Here is a 9,238-nt window from a genome sequence, read left to right as displayed (position 1 = left end):
CACAAGACCTCTGCCATGCCTAGTGACTGCCTCCTGGGAGCTGCAGCTGCCCAGGCTTTCCAGAACAAGGTTACCCAGTGCCCCTCTCCCCACACCCTTCTGAAAAGGCAGACTCTCAAATGCTGTGACTCCTCCCTTTGTGGGCAGCCCCTGGGCAGAGGAACCCCAGTACAAGTCAGTAGCCGCAGGCTTTGAGCTGGTTCTCCACAGAGGGTGACCTCCTTCCAAGAGTAGTACCAACCTAACCTAAAGAATTCCACTTTAAAATTAGAATTTCAGGAGCCAGTTAATTAATTAATCTATTTATTTCTTTAGAGCGGAGTGTCTTGGGGAAATAGTAGGCCTAGAGAATGTATTGGTTACTTTTACATTGCTGTGACCTGTCAAAAACAACATAATTGGGGGGAGGAAGATATATATATATATATATATATATATATATATATGCCCATAGTTTCAGGGGTTTTAGTCTAATATGGTGGGGTAGTGGGGTGGGCCACTCAGAAATGCTTAGAAGACGCTGTTCACATCCCAGAGGGCCAGGAAACAGAGGAGAAGACCTGAATCAGGAGGTGGGTAGGCCCTTCAAAGGCCCACCCTTATTAACTCCTCCCACCATCTATGCCTCCCAAAGGTTTCCTGGGATCCCAAAATAGCACAAGCAGCAGGAGAAAAGCAGTGAAGACACAAGCCTGTGCAGGCATGTTCGCGTCCAACCACAACACTGTCTCCAGGTCCTTGGTTCATAATACAGTGGGTAGCATTGAATGGCAGCTGTGGCCGGATAGTCTTTACCACCATGAGCATTCAGCACTGATAACGGAATGCCTCCATTAATTCAGTAATTGCCTTTATGGACTGCTCAGGAATGCTTAGTCTGTACATCTTGTTTGCAGTTAATGGAGAGTTAGTTGAGACATCTAAAACAACAAAGTTTTCAGATCATGAATGTTCTTACAAAGAAATAAGAATTCAAAAGCCTTGTGTATAACACATTATGGACACGGTACTTAACTTTTGCAAATATTACAGTCTAACATGAACAGTTTTGGTTTCAGAAACAAATAGCAATGCATTTGTCAACCCTCTTCTGTTTAGAAGTGTTGTACGTCTGGTGACTGGGGAGCGCCGTGGAGGAGAGAAAAAGGGAGAAGACATTCTTCCAGCTTGGATCTCAACCAAAAGGTGGAAATAGAGCAGACAGCTGAGCAAGGAGCCCCATTTGTTTTATTTACAAGAATGACCTGGGGGCGAGGTAGCCTAGAAGGAATAGAACAGGTCCCAGCTTCGTCTTTGAGAAACACGTGTGTCCCATTACAGGGAAAGCAAAAGGGAGAAAGAATTGTTCCATTCAGAAAAAACATCTGCAAGGCATATGGAGACAGTGCAGCATTGAGGCAACAGGGGTTTCCCCACTCGGAATTAAGCAGGAGTTGGAAAAAGCCAGTTTACAAAAGAAGAAATACAAATGGCCAATAAACGTTTTAAAGTGTGTTTAACATAATTAGCCATCGGGGAAATGCAAATTAAAACTGCTTTGCAAGTCAGCCTCTTCTATCATCAACAGCAGCTTGCATATTTATATGTATGTATATATATATATATACACACACAAACATACATATATATACATGTATGTATATATACCTACATATATATATATATATATATACATACATACATATATAAACAATATAATAAAGAAAAAGAGGCTATCAATTTAAGAGTGAGGTAGGACACGGGAGGGGTTAGATGGAGGGGGCATGGAAGGGGCTGGGAGGAGGAAAGGGAAGGGGGAAGTGATATAATTACATTTTAATTAAAAAAATAAATCTAGTTCTAAAATGACAATAAAACACTGGGGAGAATGTGGGGAAAAGGAAAGCCGCTGTTAGAGAGAGTGTAAATTAGTGCATCCATTATGGAAACCAGTGAGGAGGTGTCCCAGGAAGCTAAAAAGGGAGTGTCCGTGCCTGGGCATATATCCACCAGCATATCCTACTATAGCACGTCCGTGTTCGCGACGTCCAGGAAGTGGGGCCGGCCCAGATATCTGCCAACAGACAGAGGGATGCTAAAAATGTGCTACATATGTACAATGAACATTCATTCAACCGTAAGGAAAAATGGAATTCTGAAACCTTCGGGAAAATGGATAGAGAGCGGGTGCAACGGCGGCAGACTGTGGTGAGGATAACCGGCTGTTTTCCGAGTGGAACTCAGGCCTCCTCCACAGGAATACACTGCAAACCCACCAAAGGCCATGGATGGAGAGGCCATAGGTGCTACAGGAAAATCTACTACTGTTTTCCTACACGGTCACACTGTCAAACTTCATTCTGAATATTTACGATCATACTCATAGGTTTGTGCTGTTCTCAGCCTCGGCCTGAGAAGTTTCTTTCTGCAAATGGCAATGGCTAATGAAGAGACGCATACCGGTCAGACTTCTGAAAATAAGTGACTGTTGATCCTATATCGACTTCCCACCGCCCGAAGCTCAGGGAACATAGCAGAAGGGGCGGGAGAAAGAATGCAAGAGCTGGAAGATTGGGAGAAGCAGTGTGAAGTAATGGTTGCTCTCATGGATTGTCAGGAGCTGTGATTACCCATAAAGGACCTGAATAAGATCAGGCTAGTCAAAATTCCAGCATGGATGGCAGAAGGGCTCCGATAAAAGAGGAGCTATTGGCATTACTGGCTGCTGAGGGAGGGGAGTCATTTTTCTTTGGGGATGCGGCCATTGTGTTACCTATGCTCTCATGGATGGCCTCACTGTGAACATATGAACAATACCAATTAGACTTAGTGGGTTATAAAAAAACAATTATGAAAAGAGAAGGGCATAAAGGTGGGGGCCAGAGGGAAGGTGTATATGACCAAAATACATTGTGTACATACATGATTTTTTAAAACCACAGCAAGTTAGCACTTCAGACAAAAAATTTGAGTGTATGGACCAATTGTTAAAAGAGTGTTATCATGACTCTGACAGAATGTACATTTTAAATTAAAAGCAATATACATATATTTATATCAATAAATATTATATAAATGTGTCTATATATAGATAATGATGTAGGCGTACTTAAAAAAACTTTTATTTACATTTCTATATCTTTTTCTCCCTGCTCCACCTGACCTCTTCAACACCCCAACACCAGGTAGGAGAGAGAAAGGCTTAGTGGGAGAGGGGACGCAGTTCTCTTAGCTGCTTCCTGCTGGTTAGGGTTGTCTGGTTCCTTGGAGCCAATCCAATCCTCCTTTGAACTTCTTGTCTCACAACAGCAACCAGGAACAGCAAGGGGGAGCAGAAGCAGCCTTGTTCTTTCTCTGAGTTCCTCACTCTCTGGGCTCTGGCATTTATTCTCTCTCCAGAGCCCTCAGAATTAAACAATCTGCAGCTAGCAAAGAGCTCCTCTCAGAGCCGGCATGAGGCAAATAGTCTGCTGCTGTGGACCATCTGAACCAGTCCTACATCCCACACCTGGGACCAAAACAAAACCATGTTTATATCCACAACATAATGATGCACTGCCAATAATGTTTCAGCCAACAGTAAACTGAATGTATGATGGTAATTCCTTTCATAGGATTAGCTTGAACTAACTCTTCTTATTGCCAAGTGATATCTTAGCCATACCCATAGTTTGTGTGGGTTCTTACAAAATGAAATGATCTAATACATTTCTTACAGTGTCCTCCCATTTTTAACTGATGAGAAACTGTACAAATATGCACCCATTGTACTGTGTGTGTATTTACATATTAGTTCATATTTCATCAAATGGTTTCCAGGTTAAAGAAATGTTTCCAATTAAAAGTATATGCACACATATGTGTTTATAAATAGTATTAACCAAAACTCTGGAGACTGGGGATTCTTGAGATTTATAAGGAAGTTACTGGACAGATGTTGGTCAGAAAAAGATCACGTGGTCCTGGAGCAAGTTGCTCGGCTCCCAGCAGGAAGGCAAAGTAACAAAAATAGGTCTGCCAGAACTAAGAGCCACAGGTGCTTTCATAAAGGCTACCCGGGGGAGGAAAGTCTACACTGAGACTGCACTGATAACACAGAGGTGGGGAGGGGGTCACGGCATTCCATAGAGAGAAGCGTTTTGTTGCTTCAAGATTGATTAAGGTAATAATCCAGAATGCTTATTTACTTCTGCATGGTGGTTGTGATGGTTACTGTTAACTCTCAACTCTATAACATCTGCAATCACCTTGGGAGAGGGTCCCCTGGACACCCTTGCGAGGGACTATCTTGAAGACATTAATCGGTGTGGAAAGAATGCTTTTCTTTTTTATTGAACGAGTGTTCCATACATGCGTAATAATGCATTTTGGTCAAGCCCATCTCTCCTTCCCTCTCCTCCAGGTCTTCTTTTTCTCTACCACCTCTATTCTCTCCCAGTTTCATATGCTCTGTTTTTTATCTTTTTAACCCAGGGAGTCCACTTAGTCTTGCCAGTATGTGCTGGAGTGTAGGGCGTTACTGGAGCATGAGTAGCTCTTACAGGCTTCTTCCCTGGAGAAAACTTGCTCTCCCTGTCTTAATAGCTACCCATTGCCAACAGTGCCTCAGCTAGGAGTGAGACTTTCTTCCCCATCCATGACAACCTTTTGTCTGGCTTGATCTCATTCAGGCCTGGTGCATGCGATCGCATCCTTTGCATCAGCACAACTTCCAAGATGTGTCCAGAAAGCGTTGTTTTTGTTAGTCATCCACCGCCTCTGGCTCTTCCAATTCTTTTCCCTCATCTTCTATGATGATCCCTGAGCCTTACTCAGGGGGCAGAGTGTCACGTAAATGTACCATTTAGGGCTGATCGCTCCACAATCTCTTATTCTCCGTGTCAGCTACTGCTAGCAGAAACTTCTTTGATGAGGTCTGAGAGATGCACTTAACTGTGGTTATAATGATATGTTTTGGGGAGTCAGTTTAACACTATGTTTATTTAGCAGAATAAAAGATATCTCCTCCTCCACTGCCTGTCCTCAGTTTGGATCTATTAGTGGTGCAGGCTTGAATTCTGTCTTGTGGCATGCTCCTTAAATTCAATCAGAAAGTGTTTGGTTACTTCCATAACGTTCATGCCACTGTTGTAACCGTTGGTATATCTTGCTAGTTCAGTTGTTATTATAGCTTGCAGGGTTCACAGCTGGGTAATCCTGATGATTACTTTTTTCCCATGTAGCATGAGTAGCACCTACATGGAATGATGCTTCCAGGATAGTACCAGATTGATTTTTTCATGTTCTATGATTTAAGCATGTGGTGTCTTCAGCAACAGGAGGGATTTTCATTGTGGGTGGAATCGTTTTCCCAGCAGGGGATTCTGGACTGCAGAAAATGGAGAAAGCAAGCTGACCGCTAGCAGGCATTTACCACCTTGTTCCCCAATTGTGAACGTGAAGAGACCAGTTGCTTCAAGCTCCTGCTGCCTTGATTTTTTCCACTACTTTGAGTGTGAGCCAAAATAAACAATTCCTTCCTTAAGCTGTCTTTGTTCATACCTTGTCTCAGCAACAGAAAAATAAGCGAAGACACAGCACCTGATGGTTGGCTATCCAGGAAAACAGTTTCAACATATTAATACACCAAAGAATATGAAACAATCCCTGGGTGGTTCTCATGACAGCTGTGAGCTAATTAACCTCCTTTATCTGTCCTCAAATCCTTCCTCTAGCCCTTGTAATTAAGTTGAGGATACCTTGGTTTTTTTTTTTTCCTTTTATCAATAGCTACATTACAGAAACATACATAGATAAAAATAAATGTATTATGTATATAAATACACTTAAATACAGATTTCAATCATCTAACTCAAAATTTTAGTGCTAAATCATAGCTGCTTTGACTATGACCACAGAAATATTAAGATAAATTCCAACATATAGATAAAGATAGAACAAAGAGGAAAATGTAATTTGGTGTAAGATGGCCATCTTTCTGAAAAACAGGAAGGCATAGGTATTATTTCAAAGCATGCTACCTTATGCTTTTCATGTCATTAAGAAGCAAAACAGGAGCTAGAAAAATGGCTCAGAGGTTAAGAGCACTGGCTGTTCCTCCAAAGGTTCTGAGTCAGTTCCCAGCAGCCACATGGTGGCTCACAACCATCTATAATGAGATCCGGTTCCCTCTTGTGGCATGCAGGCACACATGCAGGCAGAATACTATATAAATAATAAATAAATCTGAAGAAGAAGAAGAAGAAGAAGAAGAAGAAGAAGAAGAAGAAGAAGAAGAAGAAGAAGAAACTGACATCCAAACTGAAGTCAAAAGAATGCTGCTCACTGGCCTCAGGCAGGCTAGCCCTGATTGCCACTAAAGGATGTTTCTTGTTACTTTAGTGTTTGCCACTAAAGGAGGTTTCTTGCTACTGTCATTGTTTCACAGAAAGTGAACTGGCGATGGAGAAACTGTTGTGAGTCTTGTATGTGACAGTAGACAGGCTTTTACTGTCCAGTCAGGATTCCCTTCCGCCATACTACACATTGCCTAATAGAATGATGCATTTGACTTAGCAACCCAGGGATAATGGAAACTTAAGTTAAAGGGCTTAAAGGATCTCAAGGAGGTAGCAGCGGAACACAGATTAGATTGCGGGGTTCTCGAAAGCCCTTTATTTTCCAGTTTGCCTCACATCCTGTTTTCCAGTGTGTGTGCTCCTCCTACAAATGTCGGCAGTCAGCATTTCTCTGAGGAATGCGCTCTTCTGAGCCTACCCTGGAATCAAACCTCCTGGGTTCGAACCTGGGCCTCTCCACCCACAAGGCACACAGCCACACGTGGCCTGGCTGGCTTCTTTAAGCCTTGGATTTCAACTCTAGCGTGAATATGATAATGGTGCTTACCTCAGGAATGGTGCTGAGGAGCAGCCGGGAATGACAGTGCGTAAGGAGCTCGAGGCGGTGTCTGGTGGAGCCTGAAAGAGCTTAGGGAATAATATGTATTAGTGGCCGCAGTCACATTCAGTTATTAACTGAATGTTGTCATACCAACACTTGAAAGCATTGAAGGACAGTCAATATGTAGGAGGTGGGGCAGCCAGTCCTCTGGGAAAGGTAAGCTTAAAAGGCACAACCTTTGTTCCTTTCCTGTCTGTCAGGCCCCGTAGATGAGAGATTAACATAGACATCCCACTGGGCTGGGATGAGTTCCACAGAGCAGGATCACAGTGACAAGAACGAAGCCATGAGTACGGCACGAGACACAGTGGTATCATTTTAACACCGAACTTACTGCTTATGCCATCAATGCACAGGAGCACCTTACAGATACTCAAATGACCCTCCTTTGGTCACCATGGCTGAACCTAGGCCCATTCTTTCATGTCCTGTCCAGAAAAGAAGACACACTACTTACTTTGATTCTCGTGAGTGGATCCAGCTTCCGTGCTGCTTTGGGATTTCATCCCGCAGTGCCTGGGCATGTTTCCATGCCACTGCGTATAAACAGTTTCACCTCGCTGGTTCCCTTCCATCTGTGTCTAATCGTGATGGATGGCACTAATAGTCGGTGAGCACTCATTCCTTGCTTGCCTCTGTCTGTTCCAGAGCCGTTGCTTACGGGACTTTATGCCACTAGCCCAACAGACTACTAGCTACTGCTCTTCGGCTCTTGCCCCGACCTGCGGGACTTCAACGGGGTTCCTAAAGAGGAGAATAGAAGGAATGGGGGGGGGGAAGGGACGAGAAATGCAAGAAATAAAGGCCAAGTCTGTTTGTCTGATCAAAGCCTCGTTTATTAGAAATTTTTACCCAACTTATATAGGGAGAAGGCAGGAAAGGGGGGAAGGTTAATTTACTGCTGCAGGAGATAGGAAGAGTGCTTCCATGGGTTAAATATTACACCTGCAAGATGCCGTAAGGATGTTTTCTTAAGCTATCTCACGATGCTCTAAAACTAACAGACGGATGTTCTCACAATCTATCACCCATGACTTAGGGTCCTAGGTAACTCTTTCACTAACTAGCTTTAGGTTTCCACTAAATGACCTTTGCTCACTACTTGGCTTTGGCTTCAGTGAATAGCTTTATCTCCACTAAATAGCTTTGGCTCACTGTTTGACTTTGGCTTCAGTAGATAGCTTTGGCTCCCAGCAGGCTCTAGCAGTTTTAAACAGAGACCATGAATTCATCATTAAGCTGCTCTGAGCTTCAACTTCCCTATCTACTGATGAGAGGTCCTGCTTCTAAATTCCTACACAACTATGCTAATCCATGTTTTGTGTTTTGAGCCTGAGAAAACCCGATCTTTTCTAAAAGTGAGAATAAAGAAAGCTGTGGGAGTGGGCAAGAGCTGATGCCCCCCCCCCGGGAAAATCTTCCCACGAACAGGACACACCTCCCAGAAGGTGGGGTTTGTTCAGGAAGTCCGTCTACTTTCATTCTCACAATGCATACTGAGTACTCAACGGGATGTGGATTTATTCCGAGAGTCAAGGTACTTTCATGGATGTCCAGATTAAGTACTGCAGTTAGGTTATTTGTTGAGGGGTGTTAGAGAGCAGATTTGGGGAAGTAGGTGATAAAAGGAAGGGACTTGAGTACCCAAAATGGGTGTGCTCGGTATTGGTGATGGGGATATTAAAGTAAAAGGCCCAAGAACGTTAACCTGTGTGCCTCTAAAGGTCTTAGTTGCTGCAGTTGTAGGTGTGGGGTGTACGCATTATGGAGATTTTTTTCTCACCACCCAGCCCATCACCAAGGCGTCTATCTGCCTGCTGAATTATTGATGAAACCTTTGAAAGTTGCTTGTCAGCTTGCCTCCTTACTCACGGAAGGAGTAAAACAACAATCACTTTTACTCTTGTTTTTATTTTTTAATCATTGCTTTTAGACCATACAAAGCACCATTACTGATAGTAAAAGGGAGCTGCTCTTTCACCAATAAATAGGAGCGAGCAGCCTGTTAGGGGGTGAGTGAGGAGCGTGATTGTTGATGTCGTCGATTTGACGGGATCTAGAAGCACCCACAAGACAAACTCCCGGGCGTGTCTGTATGGAAGTTCCTGGGTTAGGCTGATTCAGGCGGGAGGGCCCAGGCTAACTGTGAGCTGCTCCGTTCTGTGGACCGAGGGCTGGGTGAGTGTGGACGGTTACTCTGCTTCTTGGTTGTGGCTGCCAGGGCAGTTGCTGCCTTGTTCTGCTGCCACAGCCCCTCCACAAACTGTGGTCCCAATCTCATGCTGCCTTTGTGGGAAATCTAATGAGACTGAGTGTGGGG

At 43.7% G+C, this 9,238-nt stretch overlaps 1 long non-coding RNA gene across 1 annotated transcript; it reads right to left on the bottom strand.

Moving 5' to 3' along the window:
• Positions 1-3,036: 3,036 nt before the first annotated feature.
• Positions 3,037-7,591, bottom strand: LOC132649726 (uncharacterized). The gene is made up of 3 exons (XR_009588229.1): positions 7,376-7,591; positions 6,865-6,944; positions 3,037-5,347 (listed from the first exon to the last, which is right to left on the bottom strand). It is a non-coding gene; the product is annotated as an uncharacterized LOC132649726 (long non-coding RNA).
• Between the last annotated feature and the right edge of the window lie 1,647 nt (positions 7,592-9,238).

The sequence above is a fragment of the Meriones unguiculatus genome, chromosome 21 (assembly GCF_030254825.1).
Source record: "Meriones unguiculatus strain TT.TT164.6M chromosome 21, Bangor_MerUng_6.1, whole genome shotgun sequence".
NCBI classification, from domain to species: domain Eukaryota; kingdom Metazoa; phylum Chordata; class Mammalia; order Rodentia; family Muridae; genus Meriones; species Meriones unguiculatus.
Note: the sequence above shows the minus strand (reverse complement) of the source record. Positions and strands in the feature narration are given on the sequence as shown.